Genomic DNA, 12,587 nt, shown 5'->3' on the forward strand with positions numbered 1-12,587 from the left:
ATAGATCACATTATTTACATCGGCTGTGTTCGGGTTCCCAAGGCAACGCTGCTCCGTTTTACAATCGTTGGGTTAAATGACCCGAATCCTCTCTGTATTTATTCTTTTCTTATCCCGGGTCTTGATTAGCGCAGAAGATGGACGCTACTGATGCACAGATGTGGTGTCACTCCAAAGCACCTTCTCCAGAGGATAAACCTACCGTCTCCCACCTCGCCCCATATGGGTTTCCTTATGATATTCAATCCTCGAGCTGGGCTTGCATTATGCACTGATCAACGCGCATCGTTTCCATTAATGGTGCTCGCTCCCCTTCGTTCACCCGTGACCTGCGGTGCAGTATTTGGGACTCATTACTCCACGGCTCTCTCGGTGCGGTTATGGGTGGTTTGCTTCGTTCATGACCCTTAATTGTTTCTCCTTGTCTTTTCTGCTCAAAGATGAACAGCTGTGTGGATGACGATGTTTGCTGCAAGATCTCCCCGGCAGGCGGAGACGTCTACACAAGGAAAAAAAAAAATAATGCTTGTACGCCAGTTTCGGTTTGTGAGTTTGTAACATCCTCTTTTCAGCCATTTTGCTATCAAGAGGCCAGGGAACATATACGGCCAAGCTGTGGTGATATAGAAACAGACCAACGCAATGCTTCAGGGACAGCAGGATCTCACACTGAGCAAAAGAGGTCAAAGGACGTACGACAGACAGATACGTTTTCATTGCTGGTAGCAGGGAGGGGGTTCCGCTGAGGATTTCAGCTGCCAGAAGTATCTCTAGCTTGTTAATCAGCTGTGGAGCCTGGATACAGCATCTCTGAAGCCCTGAAAAAAAAAAAACAGCTTGAAGGTTGTTGCCCCTCAGGAGAATCTTCCTGAGCTGTCTTGTAGTCGATTGCGTAGATCGATTGCGTAGATCTCCCTGCGTCTGCCGAACGTCACTGTCTTCTTCATCTGGCCGGGAGTCAACCCTTCTTCAGGCCGTGTCTTTCCATTTCAGTGAGCAGGGAAGAAAAAAAAACAACAAAGAGGTTGGAGGATGTTAAGATCTGGCAGTTCTCCATATAGTCTGGGTTTGCCTAAGTAAAGTTTGTTGCTGCGTTGCTGCCAGTTACACTGTGTGTGTGTGTGTGTTTTGGTTTTAAACACACATAGGATTTGACTGATATGGGTTTGTGAATAGTTATTTTAAATCAACTTATTTGCCAAAATTACCCTTATTTGCAAGCAATCCTCCATATTTTGAAATTTGACGACTCTAAAAATGTAAAAGAAAAATAATAACACCAAAAATACTGTATGGTTCTTCCCCAGAGTTGTCTTCTAATCCAGGTGGATAATTCAGTATTTTTCGGTGCTATATTTATACCAATATTATCCAGTAGAATTGTTAAATGAAAATATAGTTTGCTTTTCTATTGCAGCAGATAACTCAGAAGAGCGTATACCTCTGCCAAGGCCTCTCATTCCCCTTAAATTTAATCAAGCTGCACCAAATTTCACAAACGCTTAGATACCAGATCACTTCATATGCCAGATCTTTTTTTTTCATCAAGTTCCACGAGTTACTGGAAATCTGGGAATATTTGGAAAAAAGCTATTTGTTGAAGAAAGTGAAAAAATTCCTGATCCAGGTCCGCACCTTTAAGTTCTTGATAATCCATTCAGTAGTTTGTGTGTAATCCTGCTGACAAACAACATGTAAATAGACGTTGAACAGATGTTTAAAGACATCTGAGTTTAAAATGACAACCGTCTTGACCAAAAGGTTGCAGCGGTGAAAATGCCTGTTTTTGCAGGTTTAACAAAATGAATAATGAAGAAATCATGTGACAAAGAATTCAGTTCAATTGAAACATTGTAATAAAAAGAAAACAGAGAGCATGAATGAAGCCATCATCAAAAAACCATTTAAGAAGCATGTGCCTCATGTTTGGAAAGACAATATACAGTATTTATTAAAACAAATTAATGACATGAGCACAATAAGCTTTAGTTGGGATAAACATTATTGATCCATGAAGAGGAAAACTGTAGAATGAAGGATAATTAGTTTTCATCATTCAAATATGTAGAGCTCCTCTGGGCTCAGAACACACTCACCATGTTGACTGTTGCCAAATTAACAGATGTGTAGTTTGCAGATACACAAAATCACCGTCCAGCGCACGAGCAAATGTGCATCACTTGCCACCTTGCAGCTGGAACACACACATACAGAGGGATGAGCCAGTGATGAACTGATCCCCCGGTCCGTCACTCCGTCCAAACCACCACTCCCCCCCCCCCCCCCCTCCCCGCTCTCTCCTGGTAAAGGGTACTCTGACTGCATGTGTTAGATTCCTGGCCTCTGACCTGTGCTGTCATTTTTCTCTCACTGCACACATTCCTCTCTTTGTGGCGATAAAAACTCGTAAAACGTTGCCAAGAAGTGGCTGCCCGCAGTCCCCCACTTCCACAAATACCTCAATTAAAAAAACAACAATGAGCAGTTGCTGCACATTGTTTGTTCTGGAGCTGCCTGACAGGAATAAATCTCTCGTCCTTCAGTGACAGATCGCTGCACGATTCAGGCTAATATATGAAGTGACGGCGAGCCGATGTAAGCAGAGGAAGACGAGGAGGAGGAAGCTGGAAATGTAATTATAATTAATGTGGGTGGGAGGCCGGTGAGTACGGACAGTAAGCAGAGGCACGTCAGTCGGCTCCTGGATGGTTGTGGGTGTGAATCCCTTGTTGCTGAGGCAGCTGAATAAACCCAGCAGAGGAACATTATGTTGAAGCAGCTAACTCATTAACCTTTTGAATACTCCTGGTGTTCTTCTGTTTGTTGCAAATGTAAACATTTATGGTCACAGTAGACATTTGTCATGTAACCATTGGTTTTGGTTACATCCTAGAATAGCTGCCGTAAAACAGTCCTCTGAGGGAAAAATGAAAAGGTACGACACTGTAGCTCGGAGTTGAGCATGAAGGCCGGCAGTGGGAATGTCGCTCGGGAGAGAAGAGAGACTGAAATGAGAGGAAGCTCCCGCTGGATGGTCTATAATTTCACAGATGAAGAGCGTCTCTGTGTCACACCATCCCTTCTTAATCATGTATCTGCTCATAAACATGTCTGCTGGGAAGCACTAGTGTCTCCTCTCGTGGCAGCGAGGCATTACTCAGGTCTTTTCATGTCGTCGGATGTTGTTTCCAGATGGAACCAGGAGGAAAATACGCCACACTCAGAAATAACTTCATAATTTGACATCCCTTACAGCTAGTTGGCCCGCCTGAAGTACACACTGAGACGTGTCATTGTACGTAGATGGAGACGGTTATTTCAGATGCAGGATTCAAACCCGCAGTGCAGACAACAACTGATTCTCCAGTTTGGAGGTTTACGTATCACTGGCTGAGCAAATGGCCCGTTTCAAACAAGACTGTTTAAAATGGGTGCTGCACTCGTAGAACAAAATACAGAGAGATTTGAATTTAAATGAATGTGATTCAATGGAACCAATAGATAGATAGATAGATAGATAGATAGATAGATAGATAGATAGATAGATAGATAGATAAATAGATGTACTTTATTGATCCCAAATGCCAAAAAGGAAATAATTGTGTTACAGCAGCACGTCAAGGGCATTGCACATAGAGCGAAGTAGCAATAAAACAGATATGAAGAACTAAACTACTAAAATATATATATATATATATATATATATATATATATATATATATATATACATATATTTTCCATTGAAATGAGTTCTGAGTCTATGACCACAGTTGGTGTCTGTTCCGTTTTGGGCCTCCATACCTCTTTATCAGCGGCTGCTCAGCTCTGCCTGTGCGCGGCTCAGTGTTTGGTGAACCTGATCCTGACTGTGTCTCTTCATGCTCGTTAGTGTGTTTGCTGCTCCAGCAGGACTCAACCCAACATCCATCTGGGACAGATCCCCTCGGCCTGGGCTGCAGCTGGGGAGACACACACAAGCACACAACATACAATATAGACACACCCATTTATTGTTTATATCTGATATCTTTTAACTGAAGCGCCACGATGGGCTGCAGACCTTGTTGCAGCCACCGGGACGGAATGTATCTCCCCTCGGTGACACAGCCGTGGTGGAGGTAAGTGCCCTGCTACTTTATAACTGTGTTGTTGTTCAGGAATCCCACAGGAACCTTAGGGGACCCCATTGCATGTTGGCCTCTGCTACACAGTCAGAAACTCCACATACACTGTTACATACTCTACTTTCCCCCTCACAGACACACACCTACACACTCCAGCAGACAATCAGACGTGGATTCACCATCGCACCCACAGACGAACATGCACGCTGCTGTCATGCTGCGGCTCTGCTGTTTTTTCCGCAGTGATTGTGCAGTTGGGCAGGAGTGCAGATGAAAACGAGCGGGTTCGGCGGAGAGACGGCAGCGGTTCCAGCTGTATGACTTCAGTAAAACAATCCTCCGTCACACACGCTGCAGATCTGACGTGCTGACAGCGGTGATGAGGCCTGGGAACAGATATTACACATCTATTACACATGTGAGCAGATCCATACACACACACACTAAAACACACATATGTGCTATCTGTGTGCCGGGCTCTTCCTCACATGTGCACACACACATGGGTTAACACTGGATACTTTACAGACAGGGATGGCTGAGTTTGGGGGCGAAATGGAAAATGGTTTACTGTGCATACAGCCAGTGTAAATGCATCTGATTAAAAGACTTTCAAGTTTCAACTGCACCAACTAGACATAAGAAACCATGAGAAAAAATTATAAAATATTTCTCAACATGCTTTAGGTGGGTTAACCTAGGTTACAATGATTTCTTGTTTCAAATGTTCCTGTTTTTAAAAGTACATTTCAGTAAATCCACTTATTTTCTGTTAAACTGTAAATTCCCACGCCATTTATTTTTATTGATTCCAAACTAAAACGCTGCTCTGCTGCTCCAAGTTCTTGTTTTGTTTTCTCTCACCACTAATTAATTGCAGTCAGTCCTACTTTGCACATCTTTCATTGAGTGTTAAGCTCCTGTCAATGAAATCACACATTTCCTGCACAGATGTTTCACATTAAAAGTCTTCCAGCTACTTATTACCTTGCATGCCGATATAGCTGTGCAATTGTTTTTCGCCCCTGTCTGTGTGTGTTCGTCCAAAATAACTCAACAGCACATGGACGGATTTTCACCAAACGTGGTTTCATGACATATCATTTAGCTGAGGCTTTTATCCAAAGCGACTTACAATAAGTGCATTCAACCATGAGGGTACAAACCCAGAACAACAAGAATCATGTAAGCCAAACTACAAAGTGCTTAATGTAAGTACAATAAATGAGGGAGCAACAAGCCGGTTGGCAGATACAGAGCGGAGTGGACGGGCTGGGGTGTAAGGTTTGACCATGTCCTGGATGTAGACTGGGCCCAATCCGTTCACAGCACGGTACGCAAGTACTAGGTTCTGGTAACCAGAACCTAGTACTGGTAACCAGTGAAGAGAGTGGAGTAGTGTGAGCCTGGACCAGAACCTGCGCCGCCTTCTGAGTGAGAAGGGGACGTATTCTCCTGATGTTGTGCCTGGAAATGTTGGAGAAGCCAACTCTGGGAATTTCACCAACCTCTCAAGGAGCTGCCGTTTGGCTGGGTTGATGATCTGCTTGCTCGGATTCGGGGCCAGGATCTGTCTCCAGTGAGTTTCATTTCTCAAAGCTGATTGGCTTCCACAAAACATCACATCACGCAAATTTTTCGGGCGAGTTCAAACATTACAAACTCGAGTGAGTGAGGCAAATGATGCGAATTTCTCATCTCCACATGTATTGTGTCGCGTCCTTCTAAGCGCTTGCGTCATCCGGTGTGAGTGATGCGAAATCCGCGTATATTGCGCACCATAAAGCTAAAATCAGAAAATGATTCCCCATCACAAAGAAGTATCTCTGTATCATATAGCACTGCAGATTAGACTTAAAGTTTGTATAGATCGAAACATATTATATGATGGTTGGAATGACTTCACTACGAAGTCAGCTGTATCTGTGCAGAAGCATATGTCAGCTTGAAGCTCACATGGTGTGTGTTACTTGAGTGCACCACATGAAATGAAATCTGTATTATAGTAATAACTGATGGCTCACTGGTGAATGTCCCCTCTGATACTGGGAGGTGTGGGGTTTGACTCCCGGTGAGGTCACAGCAAATCAGGACATGAAGCCTATTTTCTCCACTTTAAGCCCCTCTCAGCTATCCATGGTGTGGGTGTGCAGCTTCAAAACCAGATGAAACCTTAGTGATCGCAGTGGGAAAAAATAGAGCAGAGAGCCTGTCCTATATAACCATCAGCATCCATCCATCTTGTCAGAGCGGCCTTCATCTCCTGCCTGTTACCTCCCTGCAAGCTGCTCTTGATTAAACCGTCAGACGTCAAAAATGTCTCCTCCAGAAGAATCTGAATATCGGAGCCAGTGTTGCACCTACAGCCTCGCAGGTATAATTTTCTCAGATGTGTTCATCTGAAGCCGTTTCCTGAAACAGAATACAGACTGTTTCACATTTGCATGGGGAGCAAATACCACCGACCTCTCGTTCACTCCTTCCTGCTATTAAATGAGAGTAAATTAGGTGTTACAATGTTGTGGCTGTTTTTAGTGCCTGCTGAGAACACACACACACACACACACACACACACACACACACACAAAAGCAAACAATCACACACGCACACAAACGCACATGGACAAACACGCATATTTGTACGTTTATTTAGTGTTCCAGCTCTTAATCCGTCATCAGGTTCAAGGGGAAGTAGGCGATATGAGCAAACACACACACACACACACACACACACACACACACACACACACACACACACACACACACACACACACACACACACACACACACACACACACACACACACACACACTCTAACTGGATAACATAGATCAGGATTTTCTTTGGCCCATGTTGTAAGTCTTTAACGATTAAATCATTTATTGGTTCAGGCTTTCATTTCCCTGTGTTAGCACATATCTGAGGGTGAGGGAGGGCGCACATGTGTGGCCCAGTGTATTTAGTGCAGGTACAAACTGTACACATGCACATGTGTGTTTATTTATCGACTCACACAAGAAGATCTTATTTATGTTGCACAGTTTTGAAAAGTTCTGCGTCTCTCTGTTACAGTTGGTGTTCCAGCTCAGCAGTTATGGAGTGTAAAGGGATGTTTGTAGATTCACAATAAAAATGTGGTTCATTTGTATTTCTAAGAAGTAGATAACAAACTATTAACTTTAAAGCAGCTTTTGCATCTGAAATGACAACTGACATTAGCCGCTTGATACCAGTGCTTTTAGATGGTTGGACCCTTTTCTTGCTGACTTATATGGAAATGTGAAGCCCGGCAAAATAATTTTAGAAATGCATTTAATGGCTTCAGTTTATTCACTCAGCTTAAAAAAAACATATATATATGCAATAAATAAATAAAGATGGCTAGTAAAACATGTTGAAAACGTGAAAGTAATAGAAAAGCAATGTCAGGGTAGCAGGTGGGCTTTGTATTACTGGGCATTATTATAAGGAGGAACTTATGATATTAATTGTCTATAATGGAAAATAAACTTAAAAGCAACACCTACCCTATAATTTATTGGATCATAGTATTTTGAACATGCTGCCTCTGCTGTGGAGGCATTTACTACTGTAGGTAGTGAGATATTTAACAATCTTTCATCAACAACCTTATAACTGTTGTGCTTTTGTTCTTGGAAAGTAAACACACATCCCTATTTTTATTATATTCAAGTAAATTCTACTTAATAAAATGAAATAAAGTAAGTAATTAAACAAATCTGCATGATTCTTTCAGTGTTTGTGTTAATGTATGAATCGAATCAATAACTGGATTTACAAATGATAATGTTTCTGTGTGTATAAGTGAATAGTAACTTTACATGCACAGTTACACAGTGAATCAATGCAGTGTGTGTTTGTTTTTGTGTGTGCTGCACAAGTCCAATGTAAAAAAAGTAACAATACTTCCTCTGTCCTTCTATTTTACAAAAAACTCAAATTAAAAACAGAAACTCAATGACGTTAAATAAAAACATTGAATTAAGAACAAGATCAATCAAAAAAAGATCAAATTCTTTAATGAAAACCGTGTTTGTTCGGATAACTGTTTTGATCGAGGCTTCTGCTTTAAAGTGACACACATTATTCATACTCCACATTAATGAAAAGAAGGAAAATGTGACCAATTCTGGAGGCATCTGACTGTGGGATCACTGCAGTCTGGAGGAATTACACTACAGGGAAAACAAGGGAAAACTGTCGTCCAAATCGAGTTTGTCTGCTAGTTTCTTTGGTGGGCGGCTGCGGGGGAGGGGGGGGGGGGAGATGGAGGGCGAGTTCACATCCAAAGAGACAGTCATTATTTTTCACTTCACAGGGAATAAATGAGCGTTGTCAGGCTGACTAATGACCGGCTCTGCTGCAGTGGAATCAGGAGAGAGCCTCCATCTTTCGACGTCAGTCATTTTCTGATGGACCCTGGCACTGATGGATTGTGGGATCTGGCTCTGATTACACGCTACGCTGGCATCCACTCATCCCCCGATCCCTTTGTTATTTTGGAAATGTGTAATAAACACTCATACAGCAGACATGCATGCATCCACAGAAACACACACACACACACACACACACACACACAGTTGTGTATGTATGCAGATACACACACACATTTCCTCCCGCTCTGTAGTCTTCATCAGTTTTGACACTTCACTGTGGCCTCGGCTCAGTCAGAGGCTTCGTGGTGGAAACCCAATAAAGAGTCTGGTATCCAGAAAAATGCACGGAACGCTCTCAGTTACACTTCCTTCATTGTGCTAAAGAGGCTAATAATGCCATTAAAGTACACTTAATGTTATAAAGTCTTTCTCAGACACGTTTTTTGTGTCTTTACTCGTTACCTCAGGTTTTGGGGAAAGACATCTTCCTCGTGATAGGAAGCAACTAAGCATATGAGAAATGTGGCTGTAATTTTGAGAAACACACAACAGCACTGATGTGAGACAGAAGGGAATTTAAAATGATTGAAAAACACAGTGAATGCATTTATTCTGCACGTTGGTAAAAACAGACACTAAAGTTCACCTGCTGCCTTAAAAACACAATTCAACTCAACTTGGGGGATGGAACACCGACACTGTTTTTAATGCAAATATTCAACTCGCAATTTGTGTGACCTTTTTCTGACTTCATGGTCGAGTCAAGCTTTTTACATTAGAAACAAAAAGACCCACATGTAGAGGTTAGGTTCAGAATTTTGTGTAATAGACAATACAAAACAATTGTTAATCCACTTCCTTCCAGGTTGTGCGACCTCCGGTATCAGTGTCATTGGTATTAATGTCTGATTTTCATACAGAGGCTGAGGAAGTGTCCGTTTGATCTCTTGTAATTCAGTGTTTCACCCTGTGTAACCTCCGACTCTCGTCCTGTCAACGCTACAACAGGCAACGAGACAAGGTGCTGAAAGTGACTGAGGAGACCCCAAGACACCCACCCTGAACCCCCGATCACACACACACACACACACACACACACACACACACACACACACACACACAGACACACACAGACACACACACACACACACACACACATTGCAGCTGATTGACAGCACGCACAGGAAGACCAGGACAAAATGAAAGAATAAAACAATAGAAAATAGTTAATGTGTTTACATGATGAATTGTTGTTTTCAATAAACATAATTTATCTAATTAATTAATGAACAATTGATTAGATAAATTATTTATTGTCACAAAAGGTTTCTATTTGCAGATGCAAGACACTTTATCAAGAGTAATTTTGTGATTAAGATGCATTCATCCACATCTCCTACTTTAGTGGTTCCATTTAAATATAGTTATAGTTAGAATTTATAATGATGTAAATAGAGCATTGCTCATTTTTTAAAATTGTATGTAGATATTAATAGTGTTTTTTCATATGTTTAACTTTTATTAAAGTCAATTATTTTTCACTTTATCTCTTTAATTTTGAAAACACAGGTTACACAAACAATGCACTCAGGAATACAAAATGAGGGCGGGAAATAATGATGCATTATTATCAAGTCTATATATTCAATTAAGGTTCTGATTTATCATAATTTTCCGGGTAATGTAATTGTCGGTTATTTCTCAAATTATCTATAAATAGTAATAATAATACAGTGTAAATTATATATATTGTCCAATCAACAGTCATGAACTAAAAGGTATTTATTTTTTACGATATATAAGTTAAACAACAGTAAATCTTCACATTGAGATGTTGAAACCTGATGATATAAATGTAATATAGAAATCATACATTTTTTAATTTATTAATCAGACTTCTCTGTCATGCAAATAGTTTTGATTAATTTTAATAGGCAGACTAATTTTTTCCACTTGTTGATTCAGCTTCATTCACAGCATGTGTAGTTTTATGCCTCAGAATATTGATATAAATTTGGAAAAACGTTTTTGGAAATTTGGAAATATAAATTTTTTAAGCCAGTTGTGAAACCATTATTAGATGAAATAATTCAGTAGGAATTTCCATCTGTGCCAAAATGCAGAATATTTTACAGCATAGGCCAAAATGCCTAAACCAGCAAGAGATAATAAAATGATCTGTAAAAATAACATTAAAGTAAAAGATATATTATTTTCAATTCTTTCCTGCTATATGATGTTATATCACCCAACCTACATACAGACATGCATACAGACACACTCTGTGCACAGTCACACACACATTAGTAATGAAATCCAGATCCTCCTCGGGGATGAAAACATCGTTTTACACAAAATACTTTGTCCTGAGTGTTTATTATGATTTCTGAGGCTTCCCACTCTGAGAACAGCGGGCCAGTGAAGGGGCAGCGCTGCAGGCTGTGTGCGGTCGGCCCGGCAATTCAATCACTGACACATTCTCTGCTCTGCACTATCACACTTTATTATTATTTCTATCCATTCATCCAAATTCTATCTTTCCATCCATAGACCCATCTGTGTCTCTGTCTGCTCACTTGTCCATGGATAGATATGTTGTTCTGTTTGTCCTGTCTATCTGTCCGTCCCTCTGTCCATCCGTCCATCTGTCCATCCATCCATCTGTCTGTCCATCCATCCATCCGTCCATCCACTTGGGTGGTGTAGTCCTGTGGGCTCGAATGTCAGTGGGGAGATCCTGTCTTTCAGCATCAGGATCCAGAGTCTAGGGAACACACACACACTTACACACACACACTCACACACTCTGACACACACATTTACACATCTTTGGTCCCTCACTCAGCAGCCCATCCACCACCCCCCACCACCCTCCCATCATGCCTTGCCTGGCTGTATTTTGACAGGTGGAGCGTCGGTCGCCACCAGCCGGTCTTTTCCTACCAACATCTCTCCTCAGCTCAGGAGGGCTGCTGCAGGGTGTGTGTGTGTGTGTGTGTGTGTGTGTGTGTGTGTGTGTGTGTGTGTGTGTGTTGGTTAGAAGTTAGAATCACTATGTGTGTGTCTATATTTGCATAATTTGCATTAATGTATACTGCAAATCTTCCTAAAAATCATTTGCATTTATAAGAAATCACAGGTTTTAAATATGAGCAGTCTTAAATGATGAGCGGATGGTAAATGATGGAGAAGAAGAGATAAGAAATGAGGAGGACAGCAAGACGAAAGATGCAGATGTAAGCAACAAAACAGAAAGAGGAGGAGAAAGAGGAGGACAGAGCGAAGGGAGAAGACAATGATGACAATGATGAAGATGAAGGTGAGAATGGAAGGATTGAAGGGTGGAGAAGGAGGAGCAGAGAGTCTGATGAGGATGACAAATGAACGACTGTGACGGTGAAAGGAGAGAGGGTTCGTGATGAAAACACAACGTCTTCACTCATCACCTGGACGGCCTCTCCCTCCTCCCCGGAGGTCAGACTGCTGACTTTCTGTTTCTGCTTCTCAAACTGAGTGACGGACACTTTTTAACACTTGAATTCCCAGTGAAGAAGAAGACGACGCCTGAAATAACCTCAACACATTTACTTCCTTAAAACAGCATAAGGATCAGTGTCGGTGCTGTATAATACAACACAGTGTATGTTATGATTTAGCACGTTAATAAAATTTAATTAAATATACAAATGTTTTAATGTGGATTTAAAGTTGTATAGAGTATAGAATTTTTTGTACTATTTATTAAAATAATAAAATGACGTAAAAAGCATCATATAAATGAACATGACTCAGGGCAAGGCAGTTTTATTTATAAAGCACTGGTCGCACAGGGACATTAATAAACAACACAAAGACAAAATTAAAACATTGTCAGAAACCAAATTTAAGAGTTTTTTTATTGCAACATCCTTTATTTATTTGTGAAGATTTCTGTTTAAAGATACTATTTATAATCCTGTAAATAGTACGTTTCTCGTTTGTTTAATTGTATTTTTACTTTTTACTTTTACCCTTATATGGTTGATGCTCATAGTGTTTTTCTTTTACTTTTTGCATCTGTTTG

At 41.0% G+C, this 12,587-nt stretch overlaps 1 long non-coding RNA gene across 1 annotated transcript; it reads right to left on the bottom strand.

The window, feature by feature from the left end:
• LOC117755052 lies at positions 1-4,413 on the bottom strand. Its single transcript, XR_004612532.1, has 3 exons — positions 4,304-4,413; positions 3,802-3,959; positions 1-818 (listed from the first exon to the last, which is right to left on the bottom strand). It is a non-coding gene; the product is annotated as an uncharacterized LOC117755052 (long non-coding RNA).
• Positions 4,414-12,587: the final 8,174 nt, after the last annotated feature.

Source organism: Hippoglossus hippoglossus, chromosome 21 (genome assembly GCF_009819705.1).
Source record: "Hippoglossus hippoglossus isolate fHipHip1 chromosome 21, fHipHip1.pri, whole genome shotgun sequence".
NCBI classification, from domain to species: domain Eukaryota; kingdom Metazoa; phylum Chordata; class Actinopteri; order Pleuronectiformes; family Pleuronectidae; genus Hippoglossus; species Hippoglossus hippoglossus.